The following is an 8,490-nucleotide window of genomic DNA, read 5'->3' on the forward strand; positions in this document are numbered from 1 at the left end:
TCGCTTGAGCCCAGGAGTTGGAGGTTGCTGTGAGCTGAGATGCCACGACACTCTGCCCAGGGGGACGGCTTGAGGCTCTGTCTCAAAGAAAAAAAAAAAAAAGAAAAATACTGTTGTAAAATGATTCACATTGATGATTCAGATTGTTTCTAACACATTGATGGTTCACCCTGAAAAATGGTCATTTGCACTTCTAAATTTAACTGAATGAGTTCTTTAGGGCTTTTTTCTTATATTTAAATGTTGTTTCCAGAAATTCAACTACTATGATTTTTACCAGAATACCAATTAAATGTTTGAATATTTAAGTGAGCCTGAAAATAAGGGGTATATTTGAAACCTATTTCCAGTCAGATTTTTTTTTTTTTTTTGAGACAGAGTTTCACTTTGTCACCCTTGGTAGAGTGCTATGGTGTCATAGCTCACAGCAACCTCCAACTTAAGTGATTCTCTTGCCTCAGCCTTCTAAGTAGCTGGGACCTCAGGCACCCACCACAATACCTGGATATTTTTTGTTGCAATTCTCATTGCTGTTTTAGCTGGCTGGGGCCAGGTATGAACCTGCCACCCTTGGTATATGGGGCCGGTGCCTTATCCACTGAGCCACAGGTGCTGCCCCAGTCAGAATGTTTTAAGAGTAGGAGAAAATTTGTAGTTAGGCTTTTCTTGTGGAAAGCCAAATATGATTATAATATATTTGATTTCAGTTTGCAAGTTATTTTCACTACAATCTTACATCATTGCCCACTCCATCAATAATATATGTAGTGAGTCACCTCCCTATAGATATTCTCTCTTATGAATAGGAATATTGGCTGCAATTTATAGCAGCAAGCATTACTGCTATAAGTCATTGTGTTTCAGTGTTAAGTTGATCTTCATTTAGGACTAGGATGACATTTCCCTTTAGTGGACTTTTTAGCCACTTGAGCCACTTGGGCTAATTATCTTTTAAAAAATACTTAGAAATACTGTAGGATAGGATTTTCCTTTCTGAAGCCAAAGAATACTAGCAGTGTATTAAATTGAAATCAGAGCTTATTGCTGTTGTTCATTCTGTTTGGTGGTATATTCTGGGTGCCCTAAAGTTTGTGTGCAGTTTAAAATAGTTAAATTGCACAGAAGTTTATGGACACTTTGTATAGTTGTGACAGGGGTCCTGGAGGATTCAAATTCAGAGTCTAGTTTTATCTGAAGAGCCATATTCCCCTCCCCTGAAGCGCTCATTTCCATGAGTTGATATGTAAGCCCTTCTTGAAGGGGTTTTGCGGAGGAAATTTTTTTTTTTTTTTTTGCAGTTTTTTGCTGGGGCCGTGTTTGAACCTGCCACTTCTGGTATATGGGGCCGGTGTCCTACTCCTTGAGCCACAGGCACTGCCCTTGAGGAGGAATTTTATGTATAGGTTTTACAGGTAGTTGAAGGGAGATAGAAGGATGGAGAGAAGAAAGAGGAAAATGATTCAAAGTTGTAGAATATTCCCTAGATTAAAAAAATGAGGATTCTTCTTAGAAACATGAAGGCTGTGTATATAAAGGCCAGGATTCCCTAAACACTGTGTTTTGTTCCTGAGAATAGACTTTTCTCTAGTGCTTACAGAAATGTTAGTGGTTTTCTGAATCAGAACCTGCCCTCTTCCTAATGAGGGTGAAAGATAAAGAAACCCATGAAATTTGGCTTTTGAATATGGACAGACATTGGAAGGAAATTTACAATTGGAATTTTCATTTCCTTTTTCCATTTGGATAGGGAAAGTGGGGGAAGAAGATCCTCATTTTCCAGAAATTTTGATCTTTGTTTTCTTTTTATATATGTTGGATAAGGATAACATCCTGGAAGATAAATGCTGGGGCAAACAGTGGAGAGTTGCACACTTCATCCAAGAGAAGTTTGCAAAGTTGGCACATGAGCCAGAGAAGACTTGGTCACTTACATGCTGGTTGCCTAGTTGCCCTAGGTTGTCTTCTACTGAGGTTTGGAGAGCTTTCATGTTTTTCTAGTGATGATCTGGAAATTAAGGGGATGTCTTAAAAGGGAGCAGATGATTATACAAGACTGAGACTGCCACTTGGTTCTTATAATCCCTAACCTTCTCATCCTCCCACCAACATTTTTCCTGAATTACATGCAGTTCCAACAAAGGCATAGTTTAAATTTGTGTCTGCAGAGTTTATGTATAAACTTTATGTAAACATATAATTTAATCCCCAGTGCAATAGCATTGAGAAGTGAGACCTTTAAGCAGTAGTTAAGATTAATTTTATAACTAGAATGGGTTAGTTATCTTGGAAGTGGTTTCCTGATAAAAGGATGACTTTGGTTCCCTCCCCCAATCTGTTTCTCTTTCTCTCATGCACGTGCTCTTTTGACATTCTGCCTTTTGCTGTGAATGATGCAGCAAAATAGCCCCACCAAATGCTGGTACCTTGATATTAGACTTTCTAGTCTCCAGAACCATGACAAGTAAATTTCTTTTCTTTTCTTTTTTTTTTTTTTTAAATACATTTAATCAGCACAATCCCATGAGGCGTGTATACTATTTTTTATTTATTCATTTATTTATTTATTTTTGAGACAAAGTCTCACTATATCGCCCTCAGTAGAGTACTATGGTGTTACAGCTCACAGCAGCCTCAAACTCTTGAGTTTAAGCCATTATTTGGCCTCAGCCTCCAAAGTAGCTGGGACCACAATGCCTGGCTATTTTTTGTTTGCAGTTGTTTAGTTGGCTTGTGCTGGGTTTGAACCCGCCAGCCTTGGTGTGTGGCTGGTACTGTAACCACTGTGCTATGGGTGGTATTGTTTGTAAATTACTCAATCTGTAACATTCTGTTGTAGTAGTACAAAACAGACTAAGATAACTGCTGCTAAAATTTAGGGGACTTGAAGTAGTTACTTAAACTAGTTGTTGGTTTCTGTATGTGTGACCAACTAAGCAGGAATATTTAGCAGGAAATTTATTCAGATGATATACTGATCTTGAATACTGGTATATGTGCCTCCTGCACTGGGAGGCAAGATTCTCAGAGGCAGAGTTAGGAGTGGCAGCAGTAAATACTTTCCACAGGTGGTACTTCCTTCAGGTGGCTGACACATACAGAGGATAGAGCAGAAACACAAAGAAGGGCTAGTCCTGAGCATAAAGGAGTTCCAGAAGTAATTAGGGAAATTTTAGGGGTGGGTACTGAAGTTCCTAAGCTTGGTATTGAAGCATTAAAACCAGTAAAATGTGGAGGCCAGGCTTGGCGCCTGTGGCTCAGGTGGCTAAGTCACCAGCCACATACACCTAAGGTGGTGGGTTCGAATCCAGCCCGGGCATGCCAAACAACAATGACGGCTGCAACCAAAAAAATAGCCAGGCATTGTGGCAGGCACCTGTGGTCCCAGCTACTTGGGAGGCAGAGGCAGGAGATTCACTTGAGCCCAGGAGTTGGAGGTTGTTGTGAGCTGTGATGCCACGGCACTCTACCCAGGGGCACAGCTTGAGGGTCTGTCTCAAAAAAATAAAAAATGTGGAGGCTAGAGCAATTTGGCATACTTGTATTAATAGGCTACAGAGGCCTAAGGAGGCCTGAGGACAATCAGAGTTTGTTTTATTTTGTTTGTTTTTTTCTCCCACACAACATAGGAAGCTTTATTCATCCACTACTGCTTTGGAGAAAAGCAGGCTGACATAGATTTCTCACTTTAATATGCTGTCATATTGGGCTTCTGCCAGGTCTCTGGCAATCTGCTTCAGCTCATCCTGCCTCTTTTTTCCTCTTCTCCTTTTCTGCCCTGGGTTTTAGGTAACTGTAGTGTGTGGCTCTGTAGGCCACGCTGAGGAACAAGGTTGAGCAGGGCTGAGCTTGAGTGGAGAGACTGTCACTAGTGGTACCATCTTGCCCCTGACCTTCACATAACCAGACTATTAATAGACAATTCACAGTGTTTTTAAGGTCATGAATATTGTAGTGGATTTGCTGCAACATAAAAAACATATGGCCTGGACTTTATTCATTAGGAGCTTAGCTGTTCTTGTCTTAAAACTGTCATGCCTGGCTTGGTGCCTGTAGCTCAAGCTGCTAGAGTGCCAGCCACATACACTAGAGCTGGCAGGTTTGAACTCAGCCTGGGCCTGCCAAACAACAGTGACAACTCCAAACAAAAATAGCTGGGCATTGTGGCGAGTGCCTGTAGTCCCAGGTACCGTGTTTCCCTAAAAATAAGATGCTGTCTTATATTTATTTTTTCTCAAGAAGACACTCTAGGGCTTATTTTCAGGGGATGTCTTCCTCTCTGTGCCGAAATGCATGGTGTGGCAATGCAGATACACTGCATAGCCACGCCCATCACTAGGTCTTATTATTGGGGTAGGGCTTATATTTAACAAATGCATAGAAATCCTGCTAGGGCTTATTTTTTGGGTAGGTCTTATTTTCGGGGAAACATGGTACTTGGAAATCTGAGGCAAAAGGATCGCTTAAGTCTAGGAGTTTGAGGTTGCTGTGAGCTATGACGTCATGGCACTCTACTGAGGGCAACATAGTGAGACTCTGTCTCAAAAAAAACCCAAAAAACTGTCATGCCTGCTACAATAACAGCATAACAATTATTGTATTTTATTTCTTTGATTCTGAGACACAACCAATTATAAGACCTTTATTTTAATAAAAAGTTTCCAGAAGCTGTGGTACATGTATACAATAGAACACTATTCAGCCATTAAAAAAATGGAGACTTCACAGCATTTGTATTAACCTGATAGAAGTGAAACACATTGTTCTTAGTAAAGCATCACAAGAATGGAGAAGCATGAATCCTATCATGCTTCAATCTTGATTTGAGGACAATTAATGACAATGACATGGTGGGAGGTGGGGAAAAGGGAGAGCAGAGAGAGAGAGAAGGAGGAACAGGGGAGTGGGGGAAGGAAGAATAGAGAGGGAAGGGGGGAGAGGGGTGGGGTCTCAGTGTATGACACATCTTGTATTCTCAATGAATCCCCAACAATAAAGAAAAAAGAGTGGAAACTAGTTAGGGATCTATTGAGATATCTAAGCAAGAAATAATGGTGGCTTAGTTTAGGGTTGAAGCAATGGAGATGGAGTGCAGTAGATGAATCCTAATCATATTTTGGAGATTGAGCCCACAAAACTCAGTAATAGATGAGGTGCGAGACTTAATGACAGAGGTATCTTTTTTTTTTTTTTTTTTTTTTTGAGACAGAGCCTCAAGCTGTCCCCCTGGGCAGAGTGCCGTGGCATCACAGCTCACAGCAACCTCCAACTCCTGGGCTCAAGCGAGTCTCCTGCCTCCGCCTCCCAAGTAGCTGGGACCACAGGCGCCCGCCACAACGCCCGGCCATTTTTTGGTTGCAGCCGTCATTGTTGTTTGGCGGGTCCGGGCTGGGGATTCGAAACCGACACATTAGGTGTACGTGGCTGGCGCCTTAGCCGGTTGAGCTATAGGCGCCGAGCCGACAGAGGTATCTTGATCTAGGTGTAAATAAAGTCTTAAAATTAAGGACAGAATAGCTATTTGTGTTCAACCTATGGATAGGAACTAGAGTCTAATGAATCTTAATAATTCTTGTATTGGTAAACAAATTCAAAGTAAATCCTCTGTAAATAGTTCACTCGTAAGGCATTTTTCTAAGATGTTTTGTATATCTTCAGCTCAGGTATAACTGGAAGGAGATTAGAGTACTTGTGTTTAAGAGTGTTGGGTAGAATATATCTGTGTCCCAGTGGATTTTGAAAAAATACATTAGAGAATGCTGTGGAATGTACTGATACATGCACTTCTCTGAAAATTTTTAGCATAACTCTTCTTTCTGAGGTTCTTGGAAACTCTGTAGTCATTCTTGGCTCCAAGTATGTGCATTACAGATATTACAAGGACAAGTGTAATAAAATTCCATTTTTATGTTTTACCATTATTGATGATAACAAGAGGTTTCTAGTGAAAGTGACTAATAAAAAATGATTAACATTTACACGAAATTATACAATATTTATTCTTTGTTAATTGTATTTCATTAATAAAGGGAGAACTTAAAAACAGTTTCTATAAGAAAAATTAAATTATACATTAATTTTAAGATGAAACCCCAGTTTTAGAAATATTTTTATTATTTTTTGAAATAGGATCTTATTCTGTTACCCTGGCTGGAGTGCCAAGGCACCACCACAGCTTACTGCAACCTTGCGCTCCCGGGCTTAAGCAATCCTTCTGCTTCAGCCTCCTAAGATTGCAAGTGCAAATGACCATCCATGGCTGGCTCATTTTTTGGGAGGGGCAGGTAAAAGAGAATGGTCTTGTCATGTTGACTAGGCTGGTCTTGAAATGCTGCTCCCAAGTGATGCTCTCTTTTTGGCTTCTCAAAGTGCTGGGATTATAGGTATGAGCTACCATGCAGGTCAAATTTTAGAAACATTAAAATGTTGCAAAATGTGCATCTTAAAATTGAAGAAATACAACAGTAAAGCAGCCAGCTACGAATAGTAATAGCTTTGCTTGGTTCTTCTACTGGAGTTTAGAAGGGACCTTCATTTGTACTTGTTTCTCTTCCCTTTCTGAGAGAAAAACAGAAGGGAAATTAGCATATATGTCTGCTACAATAATAAAAATAAGTTTCAACTTAATTACTGGTTTATAAAAACTTACAAATTTTACTTAATTAAAACTTAAATAATTGTTTCAACTTATAATTTACTATGTTTCAATTTGGAATTTGGGGGAGGACACCAAAATTTAGACCATAGCAATGTGTTAAGTTTTATCAAGAGTGCCATAATTGGCTCGGCGCCTATAGCTCAACCGGCTAAGGCGCCAGCCACGTACACCTAAGGTGGTGGGTTCGAATCCCCAGCCCGGACCCGCCAAAACAACAATGACGGCTGCAACCAAAAAATAGCTGGGCGTTGTGGCGGGCGCCTGTGGTCCCAGCTACTTGGGAGGCGGAGGCAAGAGACTCGCTTGAGCCCAGGAGTTGGAGGTTGCTGTGAGCTATAATGCCACGGCACTCTACCCAGGGGGACAGCTTGAGGCTCTGTCTCAAAAAAAAAAAAAAAAGAAAAGAGTGCCATAATTAGTTCTAATTAATTATTAATTCCCCATCCTGAAAGCAGTCAATAGGCTACCTAGAGATGTTGAATATGGTTCCTTAAGCCATGTCCTTAAGAAGGTGAGAAAATGATGATATCCAGTCTTTCTTCCAACATTGAAAGCTGGGGCAAGAGCCTGGTGTGGTGGCTCACGCCTGTAATCCTAGCACTCTGAGGGGCTGAGATAGGCAGATTGCTTGAGCTCAGGAGTTCAAAACCAGCCTGAGCAAGAGTGAGACCCCCCTTCTTTACTGAAAGCAGCAAAACTGGCCAGGTGTTGTGATGGGCCCCTGTAGTCCCAGCTACTTGGGAGGCTGAGGCAAGAGGATTGAGATTGCTGTGAGCTTGAGCCCAAGAGTTTAAGGTTGCCATGAGCTATGATGAGTGAGACCCAGAGTGAGACTCTGTCTCAAAAAATTAAAAAAAAAAAAAAAAGAAAAACAAAAAGCTGACGCAAGAGAAGAAAATAAAATAAGGCAAGTCATGCTGCTTTTCTTTTAGAAATAATATATGGTGTCTAAACTTTCAATTAAGAATCTGTATACAGGCTTGGTGCCTGTGGCTCAAGTGGCTAAGGCGCCAGCCACATACACCTAAGGTGGCGGGTTTGAATCCAGCCCGGCCTGCCAAAAAAACAACAATGATGGCTGCAACCAAAAAATAGCTGGGCATTGTGGTGGGCACCTATGGTCCCAGCTACCTGGGAGGCTGAGGCAGAAGACTCGCTTGAGCCCAGGAGTTGGAGGTTGCTATGAGCTGTGATGCCATGGCACTCTAGCCAGGGGGACAGCTTTAGGCTCTGTCTCAAAAAAAAAAAGAATGTGTATACACTATCTTTATTGATGGTTTTAAAAGTTATACTGTATAAGTTACTCTTGTATGTACTTGCATAACAGATGTACTAACTTAAAAAATTTTTCATCTTTATCGTGTCTAATTTGTCTCATTACACTTGGATAAACTTTAAAATATCAAAAATGACATGTCTTCTTTGCAGTGGTGTCCCTCAGCCATTAAAAAACAAGACCTGAGGCTCGGCGCCTATAGCTCAACCGGCTAAGGCGCCAGCCACGTACACCTAAGGTGGCGGGTTCGAATCTCCAGCCCGACCCGCCAAACAACAATGACGGCTGCAACCAAAAAATAGCTGGGCATTGTGGCGGGCGCCTGTGGTCCCAGCTACTTGGGAGGCTGAGGCAGGAGACTCGCTTGAGCCCAGGAGTTGGAGGTTGCTGTGAGCTGTAATGCCACGACACTCTACCCAGGGGGACAGCTTGAGGCTCTGTCTCAAAAAAACAAACAAACAAAAAAAAAACAAGACCTGAAATGTTTATTGACTACTTACTAAGTGCTTTCACAAATGTTATTTAATCCTGATAATATTCTTGAGAGGTAGGTTTTGGA

General features: G+C 41.2%; 1 pseudogene; it reads right to left on the reverse strand.

Moving 5' to 3' along the window:
- Positions 1 to 3,660: 3,660 nt before the first annotated feature.
- Positions 3,661 to 3,878, reverse strand: LOC111722135 (annotated as a pseudogene).
- Positions 3,879 to 8,490: the final 4,612 nt, after the last annotated feature.

The sequence above is a fragment of the Otolemur garnettii genome, unplaced genomic scaffold (genome assembly GCF_000181295.1).
Source record: "Otolemur garnettii isolate 467f Iridium unplaced genomic scaffold, OtoGar3 scaffold00006, whole genome shotgun sequence".
NCBI lineage: Eukaryota > Metazoa > Chordata > Mammalia > Primates > Galagidae > Otolemur > Otolemur garnettii.